We start from the raw sequence: 18,574 nt of genomic DNA on the forward strand, positions 1-18,574 counted from the left end.
ACTCTCGATGATCTTAAGGGCATTAGTCCCACACTATGTCAACACAAAATAAATTTGGAGAAAGATGCCAAACCAGTTCGTGATCACCAACGACGGCTGAATCCTAAAATGAAATAAGTAGTAAGAAAGGAAATACTAAAGCTCCTTGAGGCAGGTATAATTTATCCCGTTGCTGATAGTCAGTGAGTAAGTCTTGTCCACTGTGTCCCTAAAAAGGGAGGTATTACTGTCATTCCTAATGATAAAGATGAATTGATTCTACAAAGAATTATTACAGGTTATAGGATGGTAATTGATTTCCGCAAATTAAATAAGGCTACTAAAAACACTACAAAAAAGACACATTCGTGACATTTTGGGTCGAACGATTTTTTTTTCTGTCATACATATGACACTTCTATGACGATAATTGTGACAAAACCCGGTATCATCATAGATGTGGTGGGCTCCTACTTCTATGACAAAAAATCATGACAGAAAATGGGCTTTTCATCCTGGGCGGGCCGGAGACGCAGCTGCATGACATTCTTTGGGCCGTCCATGACGGAAAAAACCATGGTAGAAGCGAGGGGGAGGAAAATTTCGGGGAGTTCCCGGTTACGGTGGGAGGTCGAGGGCCGAGCGATGCGCGTTTCTCTCGTACACGTATGCGCGTGTGTGCGAGGCGTTGGCTCTAACTGAACCCGAGCGAGGCGTTGGGCTCTAACTGAACCCGAGCGATTGCACTGCAGGCTACGCGTTACTGAACCCGAGCGATCGATCGATGGCTGTTAACTGAACCCGATCGAGCGATTCCTTGGCTACTGCTGCTAACTGAAGCCGATCGATGGGATGAATAGTGAGTGTTGCGGGGGGGGGGGGGGGTTGGATGAACAGTGAGCGGTGGCGTTGCCTCTGGATGAACAGGACCCTGTGGTGTGGTGGAGGGCTGGATGAACAATAGACGGTGGAGGGGTGCCCGTGGAGGGGTGGATGAACAGGACCCCGTGGTGTGGAGGGCAGGATGAACAGTAGATGGTGGAGGGGTGCCTGTGGAGGGGTGGTTGAACAGGACCCCGTGGTGTGGAGGGCTGGATGAACAGTAGACGGTGGAGGGGTGGTTGAACAGTAGCCGATGGAGTAGCGCACAGTGGAGGCTGGATGAACAGGAGCCCGTGGAGGCTGGAGGAGGTCGACGGTGGATGAACAGTAGCTCGTGGAGGCTGGAGGGGGTCGACGGTGGAGATGAACAGTATCCCGTGGAGTCCCATTTTGCGGTACGCCACACCCCTCCCGATGAACAGGACCCCCTTTGACCGTAGCGCTCCAACACAAGTCCGTTTCCTCCGTTTTGCGGTACGCCACACCCCTCCCGATCAACAGGACCCCTGTTTCGATCGTAGGAGGTCCGTTTCCTCCGTTTTGCGGTACGCCACACCCCTCCCGATCAACAGGACCCCCGTTTCGACCGTAGGAGGTCCGTTTCCTCCGTTTTGCGGTACGCCACACCCCTCCCGATCAACAGGACCCCCGTTTCGACCGTAGGAGGTCTGTTTCCTCCGTTGTGCGGTACGCCAGGCCTCGTTTCCATCGCCTCTTCCGTCAAGCCCTCCCGATGAACACGACCACGCATTCTGTTCCGACCCATGAACACGACGACGACGCTGTTTCTCCATTCCGACCCAGCCATGTACACGAGCCCTCGCCGTACGTATGCGCGAGTAGGCGTTCGAGACCCCGCCCGTATGTACACATACGTGGACGTATTTTCTTTCTTGCACCCTGGCCGCCTCTACTACGACACGTGCGCGCCTCTACATCCACCAGTATATATGTACGTACACGTTCGTGACCAGAATGACAACGCTACGTACGCTTCGACCAGGTGGGTCCCGACTGTCAGGCACTTCCTTGCCTGTGAAGATGTAGCTGGTGGGTCCCAGCAGTCAGGGGGGCGAAATGCGGTTGCCCGTTCAGTGGGTCCCCGCTGTCAGGTGGAGGAATAATTATTTTGCATGTAATAAGGAGGCACTTCCTTGCTGCGGCCGTGGACCCAGCTGTCAGCCTCTCCATGTACAGTCCATGTCCGATGGAAGTCGTTCCTTGACCATGTTGACCACGCCGCCCCGAGAGCACCAGGGCGGTGGACGACGGCGAGGCCTAGGAAGGGGACGACGCGGAGCCAGGGAAGACGCGGCAGTGGATGCCCATGCGTAGAGGAGTACGAGGGTTCACTGGTTCACTGCGGTGTGAGGCTGCCGTGGCCGCAAAATAACAGGGGGTGTGGGTGAGTAGAGGGATGGCCTGGCCAGCGGTGGGAGTAGTAGGGGGCGGTGAGGCCTTCGCCGCATCGCAGCCGGCCACGGGAGGCAGGAGCACGAGGCACGACCGACGCTGGTTTGGGCGGCTGGAGCAAGAAGACCAGAGGTTGAAGAAGCACTACGGCCGTTGGATGGACATCGTACGGTCACTGGAGCTAGAATCGTGCATATTGACTAAGTTGACAAAGCCCTACGTCCCCGTCAACTTAGTAGGCACACAAGTCAGCCTCCCAGCAAGGTGGGTCCCAGCTAGCCGGGGGAGTATTCATTTTTTTTGTGCGTAATAAGGAGGCACTTCCGGTGGGTCCGAGCTGACAGCGGGGGGAACGTTTTTTTTGCAAAATACGGTGGCCCGTCCGGTGGGTCCCAACAGTCAGGGGGAAACGATTTTTCCGCAAAATACTGGTGGCCCGTCCGGTGGGTCCCTGCTGTCGGGTGGAGGAATAATTATTTTCCGCATAATAAGGAGGCACTTCCTTGCGGCTGCCGTGGACCCAGCTGTCAGCCTCTCCACGTACAGTATTCTTCCGATGGAATTCGGTCGTTGACCACATTGACCATGGTGCGCCGACAGCACCACGGCGATGGACGACGGCGAGGCCTAGGAAGGGGACGACGCGGAGCCGGGGAAGACGCGGTAGTGGATGCCCACACGGAGAGGAGTACGAGGGTTCACTGATTCGGCTGCGCTGCCGTCGCCACAGAATAACAGGGGGTGTGGGTGAGTGGAGTGGAGGGATGGCCTGGTGAGCGGTGGGAGTAGTATGGGGGCGGTGAGGCCTCTGCGGCAGCACAGCCGGCCACGGGAGGCAGGAGCAGGCGGCATGACCGGCGCTGGTTTGGGCGGCTGGAGCAAGAAGACTAGAGGTTGAAGAAGCACTACGGCCGTTGGATGGACATCGTACGGTCAATCGAGCTAGAATCGTGCATATTGACTAAGTTGACAAAGCCCTTCGTCCCCGTCAACTTAGTAGGCCCACTATACTGGGTCCCAGCTAGCAGGGGGGTATTCATTTTTTTGTGCATAATAAGGAGGCACTTCCTTGCGTGCGAAGATATAGCTGGTGGGTCCGAGCTGTCAGCGGCGATAACGTTTTTTTTCGCGAAATACAGAGGCCATTTTGGTGGGTCCCAAATGTCAGGTGGAGGAAATCATTATTTTGCGCGTAATAAGGAGGCATTTCCTTGCGTGCGGCCGTGGACCCAGCTATCAGCCTCTCCACGTAGAGTCCACTTCAGATGCATGTCGGTCGTTGACCATGCTGACCACGCCACGCCGAGAGCACCAGGGCGGTGGACGATGGCGAGGCCTAGGAAGGGAACGACACGAAGGCAGGGAAGACTCGGCCATTGTTTTTGTTTCCCACGCAGAGGGGAGTACGACTGTACGAGGGTTTACTGGTTCGTCTGCCGTCGCCGGAGAATAACAGCAGGTGTGGGTGAGTAGAGGGATGGCTAGGCCAGCGATGAGAGTACGGTGGGGCGGTGAGGCCTGCGTGACAGCACAGCCGGCCGCGGGGAGGAGGGAACAGGCAGTCCCACCGGCGCTTGTTTGAGCGGCTGGAGCAGGAAGAGCAGAGATTGAAGAAGCACGGCGGCCGTTGGATGGACATCCAACAGTATACAGGCCATCTGTGGAAAGCCTCAAATCTGTGGAAAACAGCATACAACCCATCTGCCATTATTTCAAATAATTTACAGCCCATTTGCTAATTCTTACATGTTTTTTTGGAGCCCATATTCTTTATGTTAGCATTACAAAGCCACGGTTAAAAAATTATACGAAATTTTGCATATGTCGGTGCGGTCTGAACTGTTTTTAATCCCGAAATTTCGAGTCACATTTAGAATGATTTTAAAAATAAATGTATATCAATATAAAATCCAATAAATTGTTCACGCATAAAAATCAATGCAATTTAAAATCTCGAAATGAAAAAAAGATATTTGAAAATAATTGCCGGTTTGATGTGTTTTAAAAATATACATGCCATTTCTCATTATTGATAGGCCATTTTCTCGGCCAGCCGAATGAAGCTCTTCTTGTCTTGAAAGATTTGTAGCCCAACAGGCCTGATAAAGCGACTTACTTGATAAATCACAAAAAAATTGGGCTAGCCATTTTCAGAAAGAAAAAAAACTACTGGGATGGTCTGTGGTAAACATAAAAGAAAAGGCTGTCTAGACAGGCCAGAGTGTCCCGCACAGCCCAGTTGACACCCTGCTTCCGTCTCAAAAACAAATTAGATAAATGCCGCTCCAATTATGGCGATTCATAAAAATGCCACTGCAATTTCCAAACTTTGAAAAATCCCATTGCAATTTTTGCAAACTTTGAAAAACGCCACTGCAGTTTGCAAACTTTGAAAAACGCCACTCCAGACTTCGAAAAATGCCACTAGAAATGGCATGAAATGGCATTTTTTCAAAGTTTGGAAATTGCAGTGGCATTTCTCGGATACACCAGATTTGGAGTGGCATTTATCAAATTAACCCAAAACAAAAATAACTGGGCGAGCTGCTGGGTCCCTGGTGTCAGCCGCTCGTTGTGCAATTCTCTCGTTTATTGACTATGTTGACAATGGCATGGGACCCAGATGTCAGAAATCCACTAGGAGGAGCCATTTTTTTATTGGCTTGAAATAAGGAGGCACTTGCTTGCGTACTGCCATGACCTTGGCAGGTCCCTACTGTCATCCTCTCCACGTACAATCATCTCCTGATTGTGTACGTGTCAACTTGCTAGGCCCACAAGTCAGCCTCTAAACCGTGGAGGACAAATACAACCCATTTAAAAAAATAACAACCCATTCCATACGTTCAAATGGAAAGTTCAACATTCAGACCAAAGTAACAGGTCTGATCCACATATAGAGTACTGAACTTCCACGTTGACAACCATCATAGCCAAGTTAACTATCTACTCCCACTAACACTCTAGTAGCGTACAAGTACTAACTTACTCTTAGCTAACTAGACGATGCCGACCGCCATCTGCTGTCCATGCTAAACGCCGGCACCAGTGTCCTCCGCATCGCCTCGGACTTGCCAGAGGTGCGATAGGAAGCACTTGCTTGCATACGAGCTTGTCAGTTTCTTCAGAGGTAGGAATTTTTATTCAAAAAACTGCCACTTCGCATCTTGCGTCGCAAATAAAACTGCCAGGAGCGCATTTGTAGGCTAGCTAGTGATCGATCAGTAACTTGTAAACACTAAGCGAACAGAAATAAGTAACTGTTAATGCATCTCAATGATTCACAGATCATATACAAATATGTAGCTCCAAAAGCAAAGATCAGCCACTTCGGATCTTGCGTCGCAACTAAAACTAACTAGTACGATTCCCATACATAAGATCAACATGTTAATGCATCTCAATGACTCATAGATCATATACAAATATGTAGCTCGAAAAGCAAAGATCTAGAAAAAACATCTGTTCTTCCTACTAACATGGATGCTTCTATTGGCCAACATTCAGTACAGACTGAAAGACAAATTTGTTTGTGAAGTCTACAATTCCTCTTGCAAACATAAGTGGTTTCACCAACAGCTGGAACCATGAGAATGAACCAGACATGATGGAGGAACATGCACTGCAATATGATTTGGTCTTCCCTCGATCACACTGCGAGACTATTTTCGGAATACAAACTTTAACTGGCAAAATGATGTCCATTGTATAATCAGACCAAAGCAATGAAGCACCTAGTGTTGGCCAATAAATAGTACAATACTACTTTTCTGCAGTCCATGAAGTGACTATCCAATCTTTCTGTGTCTATTTTCAAATGGCACTGCATGCAGTGACTATACTATTCTCTTGTGCAGTTCAACCAAAATTGCGGGCACTTTGTTAGTTTGCCAAATAGCAACGGGCAGACATCTCTGTCTGCACAAATATCAAGCAGCTAGTAAACATATACCACACCTTGTATTTTCGGTTTAAACATGTCTCTTCCGCTTAGCATCTGTCATGTTCTGCACTGGACAATCTGATACAATTATGTTTTGCCCTGCACAATTTCATACTGAATTGATTTGCTGGTTCAGGGCACAAATGTAGCGCCTATTCTTCATCAGACCAAGGATATCCATGTTCGCAGTGATGGAAGAGGTGAAATCGATACAACCGAAATTGAGCATCCAATCATTGAATCCTGTCCTGCACCTCCAATGTAGGTCCACCCTACCAATAAATTCACATGCAAACCACTAGTTTTACTATCTAATGACAGTACAAAAAGAGTAGCAAGATAGTAGCAAACCATGTACCTTCATAATGAACAACTCATAGTGCCACCAATTGGATATAAAGGTTGGGAAAAACATGCTCCTAATGTTGAACCAGTTGGACTTTTTGTACAGTTCCACTAAAATCGAGCATCCCTGTTTGCATAGATATTGAAAGTGTGATTACTCTAAAAGTGGCACTAGTTGAAGCATAGACTCACAAATATAAGCATTCCAATTTCTTAATGGGAAAAGGTAGCAAGACTGTTTCTAACCACCTTTTTGAAGGAATAAATAAAGCAACAACGGCTGATGTGAGGAAGGCATACATAGTTTTTTCCTGGAAAAGTGAGCCATTCCTGACCTTTCCTCTTCTTTTAAGCAAATTTTGTGCAGTTCTACTAAAATAAAATGCCATCACCGCCTTGACAATTCAGTGACACTGTACAAAAGGAAATGACTTAACATTACATCATGATGTCAGGTATGTAGTCGACAGACATTAGAGACAAACATACAGACCTCCTCAAGAGAACAACCCGAGGAGGAGGTGCCCACTCTTGACCTTTCCTCTTGTCTTCATAATTTTCTGTGCAGTTTAACCAAAATAAAATGACATCAGCGCCTTGGCATTTTGGTGACACTGTACAAAAAATTAACTTATCTCATGAAAGTGAGGTATGTAATCTATAAGCATTAACAGTGCAAAAATCTGACGGGAGTAACAAGTTTCATCGTTGGTATACTGGCTGTGCAACAACGTTAGAATGCCTTATAGCTGAAAAATCTTTAATACATCCACAATCAACAACTAACCCTGAAATAATCTAGTGACATTAAATGGCATTGCTTAAATTTATGGGTGGCATTAGACTGAGAGCGACATTAGTTAAATGTGGCATCACTTTAGCAGTAGCATTGCTTGACTTGACTGCTGGCGTTATACTAACAGCAAAAAAGTGGCAATAAGAGCATGGGAGGCACCAGTACGATGTACCTCCACGGACACAGAGTGGTGAGGGAGGTATGGTTGCCCAGAGCAACAAATATCCAGGCAGCATATGTGGATTACGGTCCCATTTTTGTTCTCTTTAGCCACCTTTTTCCTATGCGAGGACAACAAACCAATCGACCTGGTCATTCTCTATTGCGTTGTCATGCCTTTCTACCCTTCTTCAACCAAGAGACATGAGACTCGTTCCTTAAATACTGATTTTCCCCTTTTCAACCTAGATGCGGGTTCGATGCCTACTCTCTTGGACAGTACAGTCTCCCTTCCTTTCCTTATTCAACCCAGACATGGATTAGTCTGCATGATGTCACAGCCCCAGTTCAGGCCTTGCCTGCCTTTGTGATGTAGGGTGGAACCCTATAGCGTCGATCTTTCACGTTTGGAGTGGATCCTACGGGGAATCACGAAGAACACGCGGAAGCACAAAGGGAAACACGGGGGAAAACGAGAGGGAATCACTCAACCAACAAGGAATCGATCACACAAGCGCTAGATCATCACACACATAAGGTAGCACATGGTTCAAGATCAACAAAGGTAAGGATACAAAGGAACCGTTCTTCTCCAAGAGGAGGCCTTGATGTTCTTCCCTAGAAGGGGTCTTGAATCCGCTTGGGGGATCTTCTCCGAAGAGGTCCTGAACTCCGAGGAGAAGTATCCAAGTGGATGAGCAAAGGCTCTCTCACAAATATGAGCTAATCCAATGCTAAGTCCCAAAAGGAGGAGGAGGAGTCCTATTTATAGGCTAGGGGGCGAAGGGGTACACGGGCTCAGCCCAACACGCGCACACAGGCGCTGGCCGGATGATCCGGGTCCGAAACCGGATGATCCAGGCTGGTCCGGATGATCCGGGTGGAGGCCCGGATGATCCGGAGACTCGGCTGGTGGAGGCGTAGGGCCGGATGTCCGGCTAGCGGTCCGGACGTCCGGGCAGGGTCCGGATGATCCAGGACGGGGTCCGGATGATCCGGCTTCAGGGGGGAGGCTTCTGTAGTCTTCGGTCGATTTAGCCGGATCGTCCGGGCTGGGGTCCGGATCGTCCGGGCTCTGTCCGGATCGTCCGGGCCGCCGTCTGGATCATCCGGCCACCCTGGTCCTTGGTGCTCTTTCCTCTCCGTCTTCATGCATGTCCTCCGCTTCTGGTTCTCCTTGCTTCCTAGCTTCTTCACGGTGAACTCCTTGGTACCTGAGTATGCATAGCGTTTCCGTTTGAGGTAGTAACCATGTCTCATGTGAATTGAAAGGGAATTGTGAGAGGAGTGATGTCACCTCGGTTTCAAGAGCTCTTGCACGTGCTCGAGTCATAGGTCCTTGAGGGGTTGGATGTGTTGTTGTAGAGTCCATGGGGATGATGGAGGGATGCTCCGCATCATATCCCCTCCCTTTGAAAGGATCCGACCTCGGATCTAGATCTTCATCACCATGGAAAGGCGAGAGGTCTTTGACGTTGAAGGTATCGCTCATGTTGTACTTGTTGCTTGGTAGGTCGAGCTTGTAGGCGTTGTTGTTGTAGTGTGCTAACACCTTGAAGGGTCCATCGGCTCGAGGTAGTAGTTTGGACTTGCGTTCGTTGGGGAAGCGTTCCTTGCGAAGGTGTAGCCACACGAGATCGCGTATGTTGAAGATCATGGGTTGCTTGTTGATGTTGAGCTTGGTCGCTAGTCGTTGTACTTGGTGCTCGATGGTGTTTCTTGTATCTTCATGCATCTTCTTGATGTAGCTTGCACGGGCACTTGCGTCGAGATTGGTGCGCTCTTGTAGAGGAAGAGGTAGAATGTCCAATGGGGACAATGGGTTGAAGCCGTAGACGACCTCGAAGGGGGACTTGCCGGTAGTCGTATGTCTTGCGCGGTTGTAGGCGTACTCGGCGATGGGTAGACACGCCTCCCACTCCTTGATGTTCTTCTTGATTAACACGCGAAGTAGAGTGGATAGTGTCCGGTTCGTCACCTCCGTTTGGCCGTCGGTTTGAGGATGGTATGCGGATGAGAACAAGAGCTTGATTCCGAGCTTGGCGCATAGAGTCTTCCAAAAGTAACTCAAGAACTTGACGTCGCGGTCGGAGACGATTGTCTTTGGTACTCCATGGAGGCGCAAGATTTCCCTACAAAAGAGATTTGCAATATGTGAAGCATCGTCTATCTTGTTGCAAGGAATGAAATGTGCCATCTTAGAAAATCGGTCCACAACGACAAACACGGAATCCTTTCCATTTTGAGTTCTAGGCAAACCAAGTACAAAATCCATGCTAATGTCTTCCCAAGGTTGATAAGGAATAGGAAGAGGCATGTAAAGACCATGAGATTGAGCTTTAGACTTAGCTTTGCGACATGTAGAGCATCGGTTGGTGAAGCGTGAGACGTCGCGGAACATCTTGGGCCAAAAGTAGTTCTTGGAGAGCGTGGCGAAAGTCTTGTCGCGTCCAAAGTGTCCCATGAGTCCACCTCCATGAGCCTCTTGCAAAAGTAGCAAACGAAGAGAAGACTCGGGAATGCATAGTTTGTTAGCTCTCATAAGATAACCATCCTTGATGTAATATCGTTCCCAAGATGTATGCGTCAAACATTTAGCATAATGAGGTGCAAAAGATGGATCATTGGCATACAAGTCTTTTATGTGTTCAAAGCCAATGACATTCAACTCAAGTTTAGTCACAAGCGTGCATATGCGAGAAAGTGCATCGGCAACTACATTTTCCTTACCCTTAATGTACTTAATCACATATGGGAAAGATTCAATAAATTCACTCCATTTTGCATGACGCTTGTTCAATTTAGTTTGACCTTTTAAGTACTTAAGCGTTTCATGATCGGTATGGATGACAAATTCATGAGGTCTAAGATAATGTTCCCAAACATGTAGGACACGCACTAAAGCATACAATTCTTTGTCATATACGGGATAGTTAAGTTGAGCACCGGAGAGTTTTTCACTAAAATAAGCAATGGCTCGTTTTTCTTGCATCAAAACTCCGCCAATTCCGGTACCACTTGCATCACAATGAACCTCAAAAGTTTTGTCAAAATTGGGCAAAGCAAGAATCGGAGCATGAGTAAGCAAAGACTTGAGCTCATCAAAAGCGGTTGATTGCAAAGTTCCCCAAACAAAAGGAGTATTCTTCTTGCTCAAGGCATGCAAAGGAGCGGCTATTGTGCTAAAGTTTTTCACAAATCGGCGATAAAATCCTGCAAGGCCAAGGAAACTACGCACTTGTTGCAAATTGGTTGGTTGGGGCCAAGTTTTAATTGCCTCAATTTTAGTTTCGTCAACATGAACACCTTTTGAAGAGACAACAAATCCCAAGAAAACCACTTTGTCAACACCAAACGTGCATTTTTTCAAATTTGCATAAAGGCTTTCCTTGCGAAGGGTTTGCAAAACAGATTTAACATGATTAATATGGTCTTTCATTGTTTTGCTAAACACAAGAATGTCATCAAAGTAAACCACAACAAATACTCCAATGTAAGGTCTAAGCACATGATGCATAAGACGCACGAAGGTACCGGGAGCTTCCGATAAACCCATAGGCATAACTAACCACTCATATAAGCCAAATTTGGTTTTAAAAGCAGTTTTCCATTCATCACCTTCTTGAATGCGAATTTGATAATAGCCACTTTTAAGATCTATTTTTGAGAAAAAGTTGGCTCCACTAAGTTCATCAAGCATATCATCTAAGCGAGGAATGGGATGCCTATAGCGAACGGTAATAGCATTTATAGGTCTACAATCGGAACACAAGCGGAAACTTCCATCGGGCTTAGGCACAAGTATAACGGGAACGGCACAAGGGCTTAAGCTTTCACGTACATGACCGTTGTCGATGAGTTGTTGTACTTGCCGTTGAATCTCCTTGGTTTCTTCGGGATTGACTCGGTATGGAGCTTTGTTTGGAAGTGGCGCTCCGGGGATGAGGTCGATTCGATGCTCAATGCCTCGTAGAGGAGGTAGACCCGGAGGTAGCTCATCGGGGAAAACATCTTGGAATTCCTGCAAAAGAGATTGAAACACTAAAGGTAGCTCGTGAGAAGTGTTAGTTTTTGGTTCTCCATCCTTGCACACAAGGACAAAGTGCATCACACTCGATGGGTTCTCACACACTTCTCTTATCTCACTTTTGGTGGCGAATAGGATGAGGTTTTTCTCTCTAGGCGAAGAGGCGCTCATATTTGGCTTGTGGCTCTCACTCACTTTTGGGTGGGTGACTTTCTCACTCTTCTCTCCATGGTGGGTGGCTTGCTTGTCGGCTATCACTTGACTAGGAGACATAGGTCGTAGCACATACTCCTTCCCTTTCATCTTGAAGCTATAGTGATTGGTTCGCCCATTGTGGATGACACCACGGTCGAATTGCCATGGTCGACCAAGAAGGAGGTGGCAAACGGTCATTGGGACCACATCACATTCCAAAGTGTCTTCATAAGCACCTATTTTGAAAGAGACTTGGACCGTATGCTCGACTCGTATAGTGCCGGAGTCACTTAGCCATTGAACCTTGTAGGGGTGCGGGTGCTTCTTCTTGATCAATTGAAGTTTGGAGCATAGTTCTTCACTTGCCAAGTTGTGGCAACTACCTCCATCGATGATGACCTTGACGGACCTTCCCTTGATGCCGGCCTTAGTGTGGAAGATGTGGCATCTTTGGTCTTCTTCTTGTTGATGTTGAAGTGTCAAGACTTTGGAGACAACGAGAGCGGGGCTCGAATCCTCATCACAAAAGACTTGATCATCTTCATCCTCGTTCACGTGCCGGTGCATGGCCACTTGCTCAATGGCTTCCATTTCATCTTCACTCATTGAGTCGTAGGTGCCATCGTCGTTGAGGATCATGGTGCGCTTGTTGGTGCATTCATAGGACTTGTGGCCTCGGCCGCCGCAAGTGAAACACTTGAAGGAGCTTGTTTTGATGGTCTCATCGGTCGGAGTAGATGATGAAGCACGCGGCTTGAAGTTGCTTGTAGTAGGAGGAAGACGACTTGAACTTGTGGAAGTTTTCTTGTAACTTGACTTGTCGTCGTTGCTTGGAGAAGGTTTGGTTGATGTCGAAGTTGGAGGAGTTGTTGAAGCTTGGTTGTTGGAGAAGCCGTGTGTCTTGTAGGAGTACTTGGCGTACTTGAAGTCATCTTGCACTTGACGTTCCGCCTTTGTAGCTTGATGCACGAGCTCAATGAGGTTGGAGTAGGGTTGGAAGTCGGCGATCTTCTTGATGGGATGATTGAGTCCATTCAAGAATCGTGCCATTGTTTGCTCATCATCTTCCGTGACATTGGCTCGAATCATGGCAATCTCCATTTCCTTGTAGTATTCTTCAACACTCTTTGTTCCTTGCTTGAGGAGTTGTAGCTTCTTGAAGAGATCGCGGTTGTAGTAGGTTGGCACAAAACGTGCTCGCATGACATCCTTCATTTGAGCCCAAGTGGTGATTGGAGGTTCACCTCTTGCTTCCCGGCGTTCAAGGACTTGTTCCCACCATATGAGCACATAGTCTTGGAATTCAAGTGATGCCATAGCGATCTTCTTCTCTTCCTCATAGTTGTGCAAACGAAAGATTTTGTCGACCTTAAATGCCCATGAGAGGTACTCTTCCAGATCATTGCTTCCCTTGAATTTGGGTATTGTGAACTTGAGCTTGCCATAGCGTTGCTCTTCATTGTGTTGTTGGCGATGGTGATGATGACGTCCTTGGCGTGGAGGGTAGTCATCCTCATGTTGCTCTTGGCGCGGAGGAAGTCCATGATCAACTTGCTCTTGTTGAACTTGAGGTTGAAGGGGAGCTTGACGAGCTTGAGGAGGGGCTTGTGGAGCTTGACGTTGCGCACGCGGATGGTAGTTCCTCTCTTGGATTTCTTCTCGAAGGGCTTCCTCTTGATTGCGCCGTTCGCGATTGCGGTTGGCGATGGCTCGACTTGATTCTTGAAGGGCACGTTGCGCCTCAAGCGCTTGCGCTTCTCGTTGTTGTTGTTGAAGACGTTGAGCCTCGGCGTCTTGTTCTTCTTGGTGTAGACGTGCTCGTTCTTCTTCTTGGCGCCGAAGTCGTTGCCGTTCTTGAGCTTGAGCAAAAGCCACTTGGTTTGATTGATGGCGAGGGACTTGCTCATCGTCTTGCTCTTGTGACTGCTTGTCATGTAGCGGGTTGCGAGGTGCATGACGGTCTTGATGCGCGGCTCGTCGAAGAATGGTCGAAGACGGTGTACTTGAGCCGGAGAAGGTGTCATCGGGGTGTCGACTCGAGCGGCTCCGTCTTGAGGAGGAAGAAGTGGAATGATGCCGGTTCCTCATCAAGGCGCGGATCTCGTCCATTCTTGCATCATTTTCTTGCTTGTGAGAGTCGAACTTGTCGTCGAAGTAGTCTCTTGTACGTTGCTCGGAGAGTCGCAAGTCGGTGGCGAGGTTGTCGATGCGGTCGCTCATAGCTTGTTGCTCTTGGTGTAACGCCCTTTGAGCACCAAAGAGGTGGCTCTTTGTGACGAATGATGACATGTCGTCGTCGTTCTCGATGAGAGGTGGATTTGTAGAAGAACTTGGCCTATCCATCATACCAAGTAAAATTGTGAGTGGTAGAAGGAGAAGAACTAATACCAATGTACCTTTGACCTAAGTTGAAGATGAATCAAGTTCACTCAAATGTGGACAATGAAATAGCACTATTGGTACCAATCCTTGTCGATTCTCACACCTACACAAGTAAAAGCTTTTGGTGGAGCTTGGTTAGGATGGTGGCACAAAATTGATTGCAATTGTTAGCTTGACTCAAAAATGTTGAAAAGGATTCGCAAATTCGCAAATGTAACAAGTAGACCAAGCAAGTAGTGGTACACGGAAACACACACGCAAATAGATAAATGGGATTGTGCAAACCAAAAGTGAGCCAAAATGTGGAATCCACGAAAATGCTCTTGTTGCACAATACTAGAGAGACGCTAGCACGATTGCACAATAGGCGGATACGGAGCTTGTGCACAACCTACTAGGCAAAAATGCAACGATCTCTATCCCAAGTATGCTATATGTATGGTATTTTGGTGCAATGATCCAAGATGATCTTATATGACAATCTTAATGTTGTATGATGCTATGCTTCTTGCTCATAAGCTCTTTGCTTATCTTTCCTCTTTGCTTAAAAGCTTGAGTGGCTCTTTCTCTTTTGAGCTCTTTTCTTATGCAAACTTCACGAACCAAGATAGCAATTGTGTATGCGATGACAACTTTGTGACACACAAGTTGATTCCGAGATATGCACCACGATGATATGTATGATATGGGGTATGCTTACTAATGTGCACAAGTCACGTTGCCGGCAATACTCAATGGCTAGTCTCGATGGGTAAGCAATGCAAAAGATGGTATATGATGGTTGTCAATGCAATTGCAAGGTATGACAAAGATGTCGTCGAAGTTACCGTCCGTAGCGAAGATGAGTAGTCGACGAAAATGAGTGGTAGTTGTTGATGTCGCACCGTACCTAAATAGCCGAAACACAAAAGGACACGGAAATCTCACTCAAATTCTCGAACCCAAGGTCGAATGGTAGTACGGAGGTTGTGTTGCTGGGGTTTGGCAGGTGGAAGTGTTGGTGGTTGGGGTGGGGGAGGAGGACTGCAAAACTGCAGTTTCAGCAGAGGAAGCCGGATGATCCGGGCCAGGAGCCAGATGATCCGGGCGCGTCCGGATGATCCGGGTCGGGGTCCGGATGATCCAGGCAGGTCAATCTCGCTCGGGAACTGCTTGGGAAGAACACGAAAACGGGGAGAAATTTGACGATTTCGCGGATTTTGGATGGATTTCGAGGGGAAGAAGGTGGGGAAAAGCAAGATCCACGAGTTACACACCGAATCCACGGATCAAAATCAACAAAACATCATCAAAACTAACAAATCACAAAAAAAATTTGGGGTTATTTTTGGTGGGGATTTTCGGATTTAGGACGAAAACAACAAAATCAAGCTAGAAATCACGGGGTAGGGGCTCCAAAAACGTGATCAACGTGGCTCATGATACCATATGATGTAGGGTGGAACCCTATAGCGTCGATCTTTCATGTTTGGAGTGGATCCTACGGGGAATCACGAAGAACACGCGGAAGCACAAAGGGAAACACGGGGAAAACGAGAGGGAATCACTCAACCAACATGGAATCGATCACACAAGCGCTAGATCATCACACACATAAGGTAGCACATGGTTCAAGATCAACAAAGGTAAGGATACAAAGGAACCGTTCTTCTCCAAGAGGAGGCCTTGATGTTCTTCCCTAGAAGGGGTCTTGAATCCGCTTGGGGATCTTCTCCGAAGAGGTCCTGAACTCCGAGGAGAAGTATCCAAGTGGATGAGCAAAGGCTCTCTCACAAATATGAGCTAATCCAATGCTAAGTCTCAAAAGGAGGAGGAGGAGTCCTATTTATAGGCTAGGGGGCGAAGGGGTACATGGGCTCAGCCCAACACGCGCACACAGGTGCTGGCCGGATGATCCGGGTCCGAAACCGGATGATCCGGGCTGGTCCGGATGATCCGGGTGGAGGCCCGGATGATCCGGAGACTCGGCTGGTGGAGGCCCGGATGATCCGGAGACTCGGCTGGTGGAGGCGCAGGGCCGGATGTCTGGCTGGCGGTCCGGACGTCCGGGCAGGGTCCGGATGATCCGGGACGGGGTCCGGATGATCCGGCTTCAGGGGGAGGCTTCTGTAGTCTTCGGTCGATTTAGCCGGATCGTCCGGGCCGGGGTCCGGATCGTCCGGGCTCTATCCGGATCGTCCGGGCCGCCGTCCGGATCGTCCGGCCACCCTGGTCCTTGGTGCTTTTTCCTCTCCGTCTTCATGCATGTCCTCCGCTTCCGGTTCTCCTAGCTTCCTAGCTTCTTCACGGTGAACTCCTTGGTACCTGAGTATGCATAGCGTTTCCATTTGAGGTAGTAACCATGTCTCATGTGAATCGAAAGGGAATTGTGAGAGGAGTGATGTCACCTCGGTTTCAAGAGCTCTTGCACTTGCTCGAGTCATAGGTCCTTGAGGGGTTGGATGTGTTGCTCTAGAGTCCATGGGGATGATGGAGGGATGCTCCGCATCACTTTGCTTTAGCCTCCATGCATCATGTCTAAATTTTATGAAACTTTGAAATGGGGGCTGATAAACCCTGGCAGCAAATGAAATTCAACTAGGGTCCAAATAAATCATTTTCGCTGAACCCAAAATGCCCTTCTAAAATGTTCATCATCTCCGCCTTGGTTTAGAACCTATGACAAAAATGGTGCACACTTTTCTAGGACAACAGAGGGTCACTGAATTAAATCACATGCTACTTGCAATTGGGCATTTAAATGCTATATATTATCTTAAGTGCTCAATTAATTTTGAACTTAAGTGTGGGCTGTTAGGAATAATCCTAACAGAGCCCACAATTATTTTCAGGATTTTTGGAAACGTTTTGGTATTTTTAATAAAGCTCAGAAGTTACAGAAAAATAGAAAACGGAATTTAATTAGAAGAGAGACAGAGAAGTCCTTCGGGCCACTTACCTGACAGCCTACCTCTCGGCCCACTAATGTGCTAGGCCCAGCCCACCTGGCAGCCCAGCCACCTGGCCGGCCCACCGAGGGCAGGGGCGTCTTCTTCCTCCTGCCAGAAGGCAGAGGAGAAGACACCCATGACGCCGCGGCGTGCCACGCCGGCAGCTGCCTGCCTGGCTGCCCCCTCGTCACCCTGGACTCCCTCTGCGATGCCACGCTGCCCCTGGACCCCCTCGACCGTTCCCCGCTCTCCCTGCCTCGCCTCTCTCGCTCTCTCACCCGAAGCCGAGTGAGCTCGCCGCCGCCGTTCGCACCACCGTGGCCATCGCTTCTCCCTCGACCTCTCGGGCGGTCCAGAAGCTCTGCCACGACGCCCTCTTCTTCCTCGTCGAGCTACGCCTCACCGGGAGCTCTGCATCGCCGTCCCGCCATTGTCTTCCTCCTTGGGTCGTCGGAGTTTGTCTCCGCCGTTCCGCCTGCACCGGACTTTCCCCGAGCCGCTGAGACCTCCTCCGGCCTCGCTGTGAGCTTCTCCACCTCCTCCCCTTGCTCCCATGCTCAGCTTCTCACCGCAGCCGTTGTTTCGACGATGACCGAATCGCGCCGCCGCCTGAGCTCCTCACCGCCATGGCCACTATCACCGTAACCTCTAACCGAGCTCACCCACATGCTCGCCGTGACGTGTAGGTGCCGTGGGAGCCAAGCACGCAACCCCACGGCCACCATAGCCTCGTCCCCAAGCTCGTCGGAACTCCGGCCACCGCACTCGTCGTCGCCACCGCCGCTATAGTCCACTCCGCTCCCTCCCGTGGCCACCACTGGATGCGCGCGTGTGCCAGCAACCCATAGCCGCAAACCTCGCCCGAAACCGTCGCCCGTAGCTCAATCCCGAGCGGACTCCGCCGCGGCTTGAGGTCACCGCCGGCCAAACTCCGGCATGCTGACGTGGCCGCGTAATTAGTGCTAATCACCGCCAGCTAAACCACTTTTAGACGCTGACAACGGGCCCCGCAGCAGGTCAAAGCCCAAGTCAACACGGGATTAGTGTCTGACTCACTAGCCAATGGACCCCACGGGTCAGTTTTGACCCTGTTGACCTTGCTGATGTCGTGCTATCGTCATGCTGACGTAATAAGTGATTTTCTGGATTTCAAAATAATTCAGGAAATTCCAGAAAATGCCCAAAACTTCTAAAAATCATAGAAATTCAACCGTAACTCCAAATGAAATAAATTATATATGAAAAATTATCATAAAAATTCAAGGAACCCATCTGTACCATTTTCATGCATGTTAGAACAACTTAAGGCCACTATTTAGGACAAATCAAATGAATGGTATTTAAATAACCACATGTGGAGTTTGAATTTGAACTTTGGGTTCAAACCAACTTCATTTAATTGTGTTGCTAGTTGCATTAGCTCAATCAACAACATATTGCCATGTCATTATCATGCACCATGTTGTGCATTGCATTGATTGTGTTCCTTTTCTGTTGCCGGTGGTTGTCCCCTCTCGATAGAC

Source organism: Triticum aestivum, chromosome 3A, assembly GCF_018294505.1.
Source record: "Triticum aestivum cultivar Chinese Spring chromosome 3A, IWGSC CS RefSeq v2.1, whole genome shotgun sequence".
Lineage (NCBI taxonomy): Eukaryota > Viridiplantae > Streptophyta > Magnoliopsida > Poales > Poaceae > Triticum > Triticum aestivum.